The sequence below is a fragment of the Nothobranchius furzeri genome, chromosome 6 (genome assembly GCF_043380555.1).
Source record: "Nothobranchius furzeri strain GRZ-AD chromosome 6, NfurGRZ-RIMD1, whole genome shotgun sequence".
NCBI classification, from domain to species: Eukaryota; Metazoa; Chordata; class Actinopteri; order Cyprinodontiformes; family Nothobranchiidae; genus Nothobranchius; species Nothobranchius furzeri.
The window spans coordinates 43,211,911-43,220,406 of NC_091746.1; the positions used below are offsets into that span (position 1 = coordinate 43,211,911).

The 8,496-nt window shown below is 40.5% G+C and overlaps 1 protein-coding gene across 3 annotated transcripts in view; it reads right to left on the reverse strand.

Moving 5' to 3' along the window:
• Positions 1 to 7,586, reverse strand: part of phf24 (PHD finger protein 24) — a 61,561-nt gene extending 53,975 nt beyond the window's left edge. For 2 of the 3 annotated variants that reach the window (XM_054744167.2, XM_054744165.2), the window contains exon 1: positions 7,445 to 7,583. The gene's annotated coding sequence lies outside the window, so the exon portion shown is untranslated. Of the gene's footprint in view, positions 1 to 7,444 lie in introns of all 3 variants that reach the window. The other variant, XM_054744166.2, reaches the window with a different exon arrangement.
• Between the last annotated feature and the right edge of the window lie 910 nt (positions 7,587 to 8,496).

Below are 8,496 nucleotides of genomic sequence, written 5' to 3' on the forward strand. Positions count from 1 at the left end.
GAAACTTGCCAGGAAATCATTTCTGAAGAAACTAGTTCCTCACCACAAACTGCATCAACAGAAACTCTGCAAATTGAGGTTATTCCTGAAGAAAACGATGTCTCTACATCTGATTGTCAAGAAAATGTGGAATTACTTCAAAGAGTGGATGATAATGCAGGTAGTGGTTGTCCATCAAAGGAATTTACTTCAGAATTGACTGAGACGTCAGAATTTCTAACAGTCGAGGAACCAAAGAACGAAATGTTCCTTCTAAGCCGACTGAAACTCTGCAAATCGTCACCATTTATGAGGAAAATTGTTTTATGTCAGAGACTGAAGCAGATGATGAAATCCTGCAAGTTTTTAATATAGAATCAGAAAATAATGGTTTTGCATTTGCAGATGTTTCTCTAGACGTGAGTGAGACGTCTGAAACTCACACAGTTGAGGAACCAGAGGAAGTTAATGTTCCTCTTATAAAGAGTTCCCGCAAAAAGAAGAAGTTGTGAACCCAGAGTAAACCTGGTTGATTCTCAAACGGCAGCAGAAATGGACAAACTGATCAAACTCTTGTTTCCTGAATTATTAAACGAGTTTGAAACAGAAAACAGACTTGACCTGCTGTTGACAGTCCTGTCATTTGAGATAATGGGAGAGGAAAATGTTGGCGTCAAAAAGAAATCTCGTTGGAGAAGGAAAGGGCGTCATCGTCAGGTCGGGAAATTATTTTTAAACATTATTAAGATTTCTTACTGAAAACTGCATAATAAATAAATGAAAAAAAATTGATGAAAGAAAAAAAATTAAATAAAAAATAATTAAATATATTTAAACATTCCTTTCGATGAACTGCCACCTTATCGTGGTGAATGGGTTTGCGTACCTCTGTAAACCTGAGGTCTATGTAGTTATGGGAGTTCCTTCTACTGAAGACTCTCACAGAAAACTGGTCTCAGGACAGGGGTCAGACTAAGAGCAATTCAAACACCTTATTGACCTCAAATTAGTTAGTAGCACATATCAGCTTTCAAGATAAGCAACACCAATATGTCTGATTAACAGAAAACACAAGCAAATGTGAAAAGATAAGTTTTGAGCTGTCTTTTAATCCTCTCAGGCTCAAATTAAGTTTTGGTCACAGGACGAACAACTGAGTCCTTCAGGGTTACTTCTGAGTAAAAATGTTCATGAAATACGTATGTGGAGTAACCAGGTAGGTAGTTTTTAACTGTTGCAAATCTGCAACACCTGCCTCCAGAGGCTTAAAGGAAGCCACGGTGTCCATTGATCTCTGATCAGTGATGAGGAAGCACATTGGCATGTCACATCCAAATGCAAAAGGCACTTGCAGCTTTAGCATGATTCAGCAGTGGCTGAAAGACATTCATAAAACTGTTTGGATAAGCAGATTAAAAAAGTGTACTCAGATTGAATGATGAATCTTTGAGTTCATCCTGATGTTCCCTGGCACATATGGGTTCAGTATAAGACATGCTCACTGGTTTTCCACTGGTGTGATACAATGGAACTCATTACAATATAATTTAAAATGTTGCTCAAACACTTTTGAATTTAAATATCAGTATAAGCAGAAAGTACTCAAGTTGTGTAAAAATGAATGTGAAAATTGTTAATATATATTCTCACATGGAAAGTAAAAAAATTACAATTGATGTTATTAACATTGAAATGCTGTTGAAGATGAAGAGTAATTGGGTTTGATTTGTGTTTTATTGTATTCGGGTACCGGTCAGGCTGTTAAGCTTGTAGCAATATTGACGTAGGAAGGGGTGGGAGATCATAAGATTTTTTTCTTCATCTCACTTCTGTTCTATTGTCATGGAAAGTGTAATTGTTATGTTAAATTGTTGTGGGATTTTTGTTGTTGTTGTTGTTTTTGTTAACATACTATGCCATGAAAATAGAATAAATGTTCTAATAAAAAATAAGTGATTTGTTCATCATTATCTAAGACCTTACTAATAATGACTTATGCAAAATGTTCCCAAAAGGTACCCCAAGAAAAGACTGAAACAATGTAACAAAAGGGACGTGTGTCCACTAATTAGCATCACAGCTGTCTACACTCTGGTAATCAGTCACTGGGTCTATATATGGGGCAACAGGTAGTTACTGTGTTGTTTGGTGACATGGTGTGTACCACATTAAACATGGACAAGAGAAAGCAGAGGGAAGAGTTGTTTCAGGAGATTAGAGAGATAATGATAGATAATCCATCTTTGTTTGAGCCAAAGTGGACTTCATAGGAAATGACCAAAGGAGGACACTCATAAAACTCATAAAACATAAAAATCACAACTCATAACAAAGCCAGGCTGGAATATGTCAAACTACATAGTGACAAGCCACAAAGCTTCTGGGAGAATGTCCTATGGACGGATGAGACAAAGATGAGATCAATCCAATTGAGCATCATTGGAAGGAGCCGAAACATGCCGTCTGGAAAAGGCACCCTTCAAACCTGAGACAACTGGAGCAGTTTGCTCATGAGGAGTGGGCCAAAATACCTGCTGAGAGGTGCAGAAGTCGGACTGACACTTACAAGAATCGTTTGATTGCAGTGATCGCCTCAAAAGTTTGTACAACAAAATATTAAGTTAGGGTACCATAATTTTTGTCCAGGCCTGTTCCATGAGTACTTTTTTTTACATAATTCTGTTGAAGCATGGTTGAAAAGCAATGTCTCACTTTCATTGGATAAATTTCATGGAATTTTTATTTATTATTACTTTTGTCAGATTCTAGTTGTGTCTGTGACCATTGTGGGTTTTTCTTGCATTGGGTACCAACAATTTTATCATTGTGTATATACATATAACAAGTTAAAAATTTCAGCCTTTCTCATTGACTAATATCTGTTATAATTGTAGCAATGTTTCAGAGAAGCACTAAGTCTAATTTGACTTAAAAATAAATAAATAACTGGCATAAATAACTATTTCTTTTCACCCATCTGCCTATTTCAAAGACACTTTTCTTTTTCTTTTATACAGTATTTCCTTTCATCCACCAGTTGTAATAATAATGATCCACCAAGGTTCAGCAGTCACCCAGATTCACCTTCCATATTACATGTGATGGGCAAAACAAGCAGACGAGATCTGGCTGGAACTCCCCGAGGCTTGACGATCACTGGCTCCGCGATGGAAGCAGCTGCTTTCGCTGCTCTGCTCTCCTTCTTAGACCCCTCTGAATGATTTAAATGCCCCTGGATAAAAAAAGATCCGGATGAAGAGAAGGAAAACTGGGCCGCTCCTTGGGGCAGAACCTGACATATGTGGCTGGGCTTTTTAATTTTATTTTTATTTATTTATTTATTTATTTATTTATTTATTTCAGAAGGCAATGCACCAGAATATTCCAGAGATGGTGAAGAAAATAAGCAGTTCACCCTCTTTTTATGTCCTCTGGGGCACGTTCCCTACTTGTTTGTGTTGTTCTGTTTTTTTGCCACATTTTTGTTCTTCTGCACTTGGGCAGGCGTTCCTGCTCAGTTCGCGTTAATGCTCTTGATTAATGTCAGCACACTCTGGAGACTTTGGCAGGCTCCTGAGAGCTCGGGAATTGAAGAGGTGTATTGATATAAAGACTGAGGTGGCGCCAAAGTGCCCTTTCAAGTCCTCATAATTAATTGCACTCGTCAGAGTGATTCATTTTTATAATCTGTAGACTTCACTTTCCAGTCTAAGACTGCAGAATCACATCAGACTAAACACATCACTTTCTTCAGCTGTTTTGGCTCGCGGCAACTCTCATCACCGCCTCGCTGATGGGGAGGGTATGAACTAAGTCCACCTGAGGTTATTTTGCAGTGGCTCCGGCTCCTGTGGGTGTCTTTCTTCAGCTTAGAAACGAAGGAATTTTAAAATTGTAATTGTGTATTTCCTGTTAGACCAGGCCAGCAGGGAGCCCTTGAAGTCTGTATTTATTATCAGGCTCCTGCTGCTCTAGTGCCATCATGGGAAAGTTATAAAGCAGCAATTTATTAGTCTAATGAAACAACAGAAATATCAATGTGTGACTCTTGACATTTAGTGACCTTTTTCACGAAACGGACAAAAAAGGAGTGATTATTAAAGTGTTCTACTGAAAAAGTTCATTTGGAGGTGATCCTGCAGCAGATTTGAATCAAGCTTGGTTAAAGCACTAACTCGATTTACTGGTTTTTAACTTTATCTGAATGTATTCTAATCATATGTGGTAGCTGCAACTTTTAGCAACTACAGAATGTAATGAAATAGAAGTACTTTGTTACTGTCCTTAAGTACATTTTATCTATATCTTAAGTAACTTTCTTGAGGTCCTAGTTTCTACTGCACTACATTTTCTAAAGTTTCAAAAGTAAATGTATTTTAATTTGTATTTGGTCTAACTCTCACCCCACACCAGGTCTGATGGAGATTGACAACACATACCCCTGTCCACGCTGGACTGCACTTCCAAAGGTAAAAGTACTTTAATTTGTGTTTTGTCCTCTACCCTCCAGTCTGATAGTACACATCTACACACACAATGCAATGTCAGTTGAACACTTTTACTTTTTTACTTTCTAGTACTTTTGAAGACGCATATTTTAAAGTAAAAGCGAACAGTTTCCTGCTCCTCCACCCTACTGGTTGAGAGTGTAATTATAACTGTCGTAAACAACGCTGTGTGATTCTACTTCCAGTCAGTAACAAGATGGTGCCTGTGCTTGGCTTAGCCGCAGTCACCAGCCCCTTTTTCAAACTTTTCTCCACTAACCTCCTCTTTTCCACCTTGCTCCTGTCTGCGATCCTCTTCAGTAGTGTCCCTGCTACCTTCTATGATCGCCAGACTTTTTTGTCCTTCCATTCGTTAACGATCGTCCAAGATGCACCGAGGGCGTACCTCCCTGTTTGTTTATCTGAGTGGCGCACTGGGCCCGGAGCCAAGCGATGATCCCAACCAGGGCGCCTCCAGCGATGTTTATCTGGTCCCAGAAAAACGTCCGAGGAAAAGAGGTAAACGAGCAGGAATCCAGGTGAGAATAAGACTTTTCTCGAAGCGTGGTTTATCTAGTAAACATCGGCGTTATCTTCTAGCTTCTTGTCTTTATGTTTGGTGACTTGAGCGACACTTCCGCATTCCCGCCAGGCCGCATTGCGGCGTGGTTTCTCCGTCCAAGTTTTTTAAGGTCGGTTTATCCTCATTCCTCAGTGGTTTCTCCTCCTGTTCCCTCCATAAGTGGTTTTTATAAACACAAAGGATCTAACCCTGCTAGTTTATGTCCACTAACTCCAGCTGTTTCTGTCGTTTCTGATTCCTCCACCTCACTCAGCATGGCTCTATTAAATACCCGCTCTGTTAACAATAAGTCCTTCCTGCTCAATGATCTGAATTAAATCCTAGAATCTTCTGATTAATTACAATAAAGACCTTGCAGGTTAATATTTTATATTTATATAGAATATTACATCTTCATGGTCATAATAAATAAAACCATCAATTTGCCTCTGCTACAGTGGTATTAAATATGGATGTTTTTAACCCAACTGACACTGAGGTTAATTTTAAAGCTCTGAAAAAACTATTTATTGTTAATTTAATTTGTTTACCTAAGTAAAAATTTTGAATATTCCACTTTTACTTAAGTACAAAAATCCCATGCTCCTTTCACCACTGTTGAAAACATAATTATGAGGGATTACCACCCTAAGTGCCCCAAATTAAGAAAAAATAGAAAAACAAAAGTTATCTTTCTCTGTGAATATACTGATTGCATTCACGTGTGTTTATCTCAATAAAAGGGAAAAAACACTGCTTTTAAAATCAAATAGAGCAGAAAAGTAAATTTTTTGAGAAAAAAAAATCCTTTTAATGATTGGTATAGTCTCTCAGCTGTTTGGCTCCCAGCAACAAAACAAAGCAATTATTTCAGTGTTCACATATTACAGCTTCTCTGTAGACATCTTGTTAGAAATCCAGTGAAATGGATTTTCCTTCCACTCTTATTGCCTCATCTGGGAATTTAGCTAAACTCGGGCTGCTAACTGTATATTGCCATAAACATGTTAATGGAGTCCAATTGGAGAAGATTCAAATTCAGTGCGTAAAAGCATCTTCTAACGCCTTTATTTTAAACCTAAATACTGTAAAGCATCTCTATGTTGGAGCCATGATAAGCTGCTATGCTGTTACATGTTGGTGCATTTCTGAACATAACAGCATGATGCTAAGCTGTGTCTGGCTTCCCCTCACATCATGGGGGTGTGTGTTTCTCTGACTGTACGATTCTCTTCCCAGCGCTGGTTGTCACTGGTATGTGCTGATTTGAATCCCAAACCAGTCCTCCTTTTCATTCCTTGTTTCATGGGAAGGGGGGGGGGGGGGGGGTGAATGAGCGGATCACAAAGCATGCTTTTTCATGGGAACGAGTCCGCCTCTAGCCGAGGATCTCACCCACAGACCAGGGAAGCAAAGAGCTGGAACTAATTACTCTAACGAGTTCACCCAGATCTCATCCATCGTTCAATGTGCCTAAATGTATCAAAACCGAGATGCTCTAATAAAATCAGAAGGCTGGAAGGTGGTTTAGTGATATCTTATCAACAACTGATCTATATATGTTTCCATTTCTGGAGGAAAGATGAGTGTGAAACCTCAACAACTCTCCCACTCTCAGCTCATTCCCTCTGTTCCATGATGACACTCTCAGAGGAAATGCTCACAGCTCAGCAAATGTGGGGGTTGCAATCCAGCTTGAGAATGAAGCACATAAAAAAGAGAAGTAGAAGAAGGCTGAATGGAGGAGGAATTAAAATCTCAATGCATCGTTAGGCTGGAGACCTCATGAGGCAGAGATCATGTGCCAGCTGAAGGCTCTCAGAGAGTTCTATACAAAAACAAAAGCTGCTAAGGCTGCAAGGATCTGCCACAGGCTGAGAGGCAGGACTCACTCCAAGGTTAACAAATCTGGCTTGTTTAGGGACCTCTTTGGGCCAGGAGATAACGCCAAAGAGGCAGTGGAGCTGCAGAAAAGTAGACAGAGCTGCCTAAACTGGTATCTGCTGCAGAAGGGAGCATCCTTTCCAAAACACTCAGCCATGGCAGGGGAAGAAGTGTGTCTTCTCACAGACAACTTACTGCTCACAGAGGTGGAGGGAAACCTGGACTGGGGAGCTTTAAAAGTGGTGCAGCGATATCCCCTCCTCTCCCCCCTTTAAGATCTAGTTTGTGTCTATTTTCAGGAGAATAAAACCAAATAAAGAGGAGAGGTGCAAGAACAGTTTTAAATGCATCCACACCCACAGTGATGCTGACCTAAATATTCTCGCAAGGATATGTATGAGGCTTCCCTGCAGAGTAACCTATGTGAGTTTCCTCTCCATAAAACTGATTCTAGACCTGCATATTTGGCATTTGTCAATTTGTTATGTAAGAGATGAAAAAAGGAAAAGCAGCAGAAGGCAGTTTAACTCACCGTAACGGGGACAGATTGGCTGTTGCCGGACACGTTACCCTTCCCGTCTCAATCCCGGCCGTCCAGCATTGCAGGACTTGGCAGGAATGAAGTGTGCGCGCGCCGGCTGGCCCCGTCTGCAGCCCCGCAGGGAAAATGAATGACAGCAGTTTATTATCCCCTGAGTCTCACCGCAGGAAAACGTACAGCCGGACGCAACAGCCCCTCTTATTTCAGCTCCAGACTCCTCCACAAGCAGCACTGAACAGCTCCCGTGCTGAAATCCTCCCCACCTCCTTTCTCCTCACCCTCCTCCTCCTTCCTCAGCTACTCCCCTCAGCGTCTGAGGAGACACGCAGGCTGCTGACGCTCCTCTCTCTGCACTCTCACAGCCGGACACCCAAGTTAAGCGCCAGATCTCCGACCTTCATATTTACACTTTCCTCCCTCCGGTCTTTCAGATTAATAACTTGTGGGTTTGCACCGGAGCTTCTTGATTGGCCAGAACCTCTGGAAGGATGACGTTTGCAAATGCTTCCTGACCAGCCAATTAGTGCGCGCGCGCACGCGCACACACACACACACACACACACACACACACACACACACACACACACACACACACACACACACACACACACACACACACGAAAATGCTGTAAAGTGTTGGGTTTCAAAGCTCCATCTAACAGATGGAAAACATTCTATAATGCTTGTTTCATTCAAACACTTTTTCAAATGTGTTTGTTTTTTCTTTTGTTAAAAACCTCAATTGTGTTTAGATGGAGCTACATCCTCATATTGAACAGTCTTCCTCTTTTAATTACCATAAAATATCAACAAGATAGCTTAATAATGTGATGTTTAACCCTTTATTGCCTGACACATGAAAATCTAAACTCAGATCTTTAAAAGGGAACACAGATGGAGGGAGGGGGGATCAAACGACACTGAATTCAAGTACAAGGGGAGAAAGTAGCGTCATGTGACAGGATTTGGAGTCGTATTTCCTGTTACTTGGACATCTCACACCTCTGGCTAACAACAGCGCAACTACCACTGACTCCATTTGT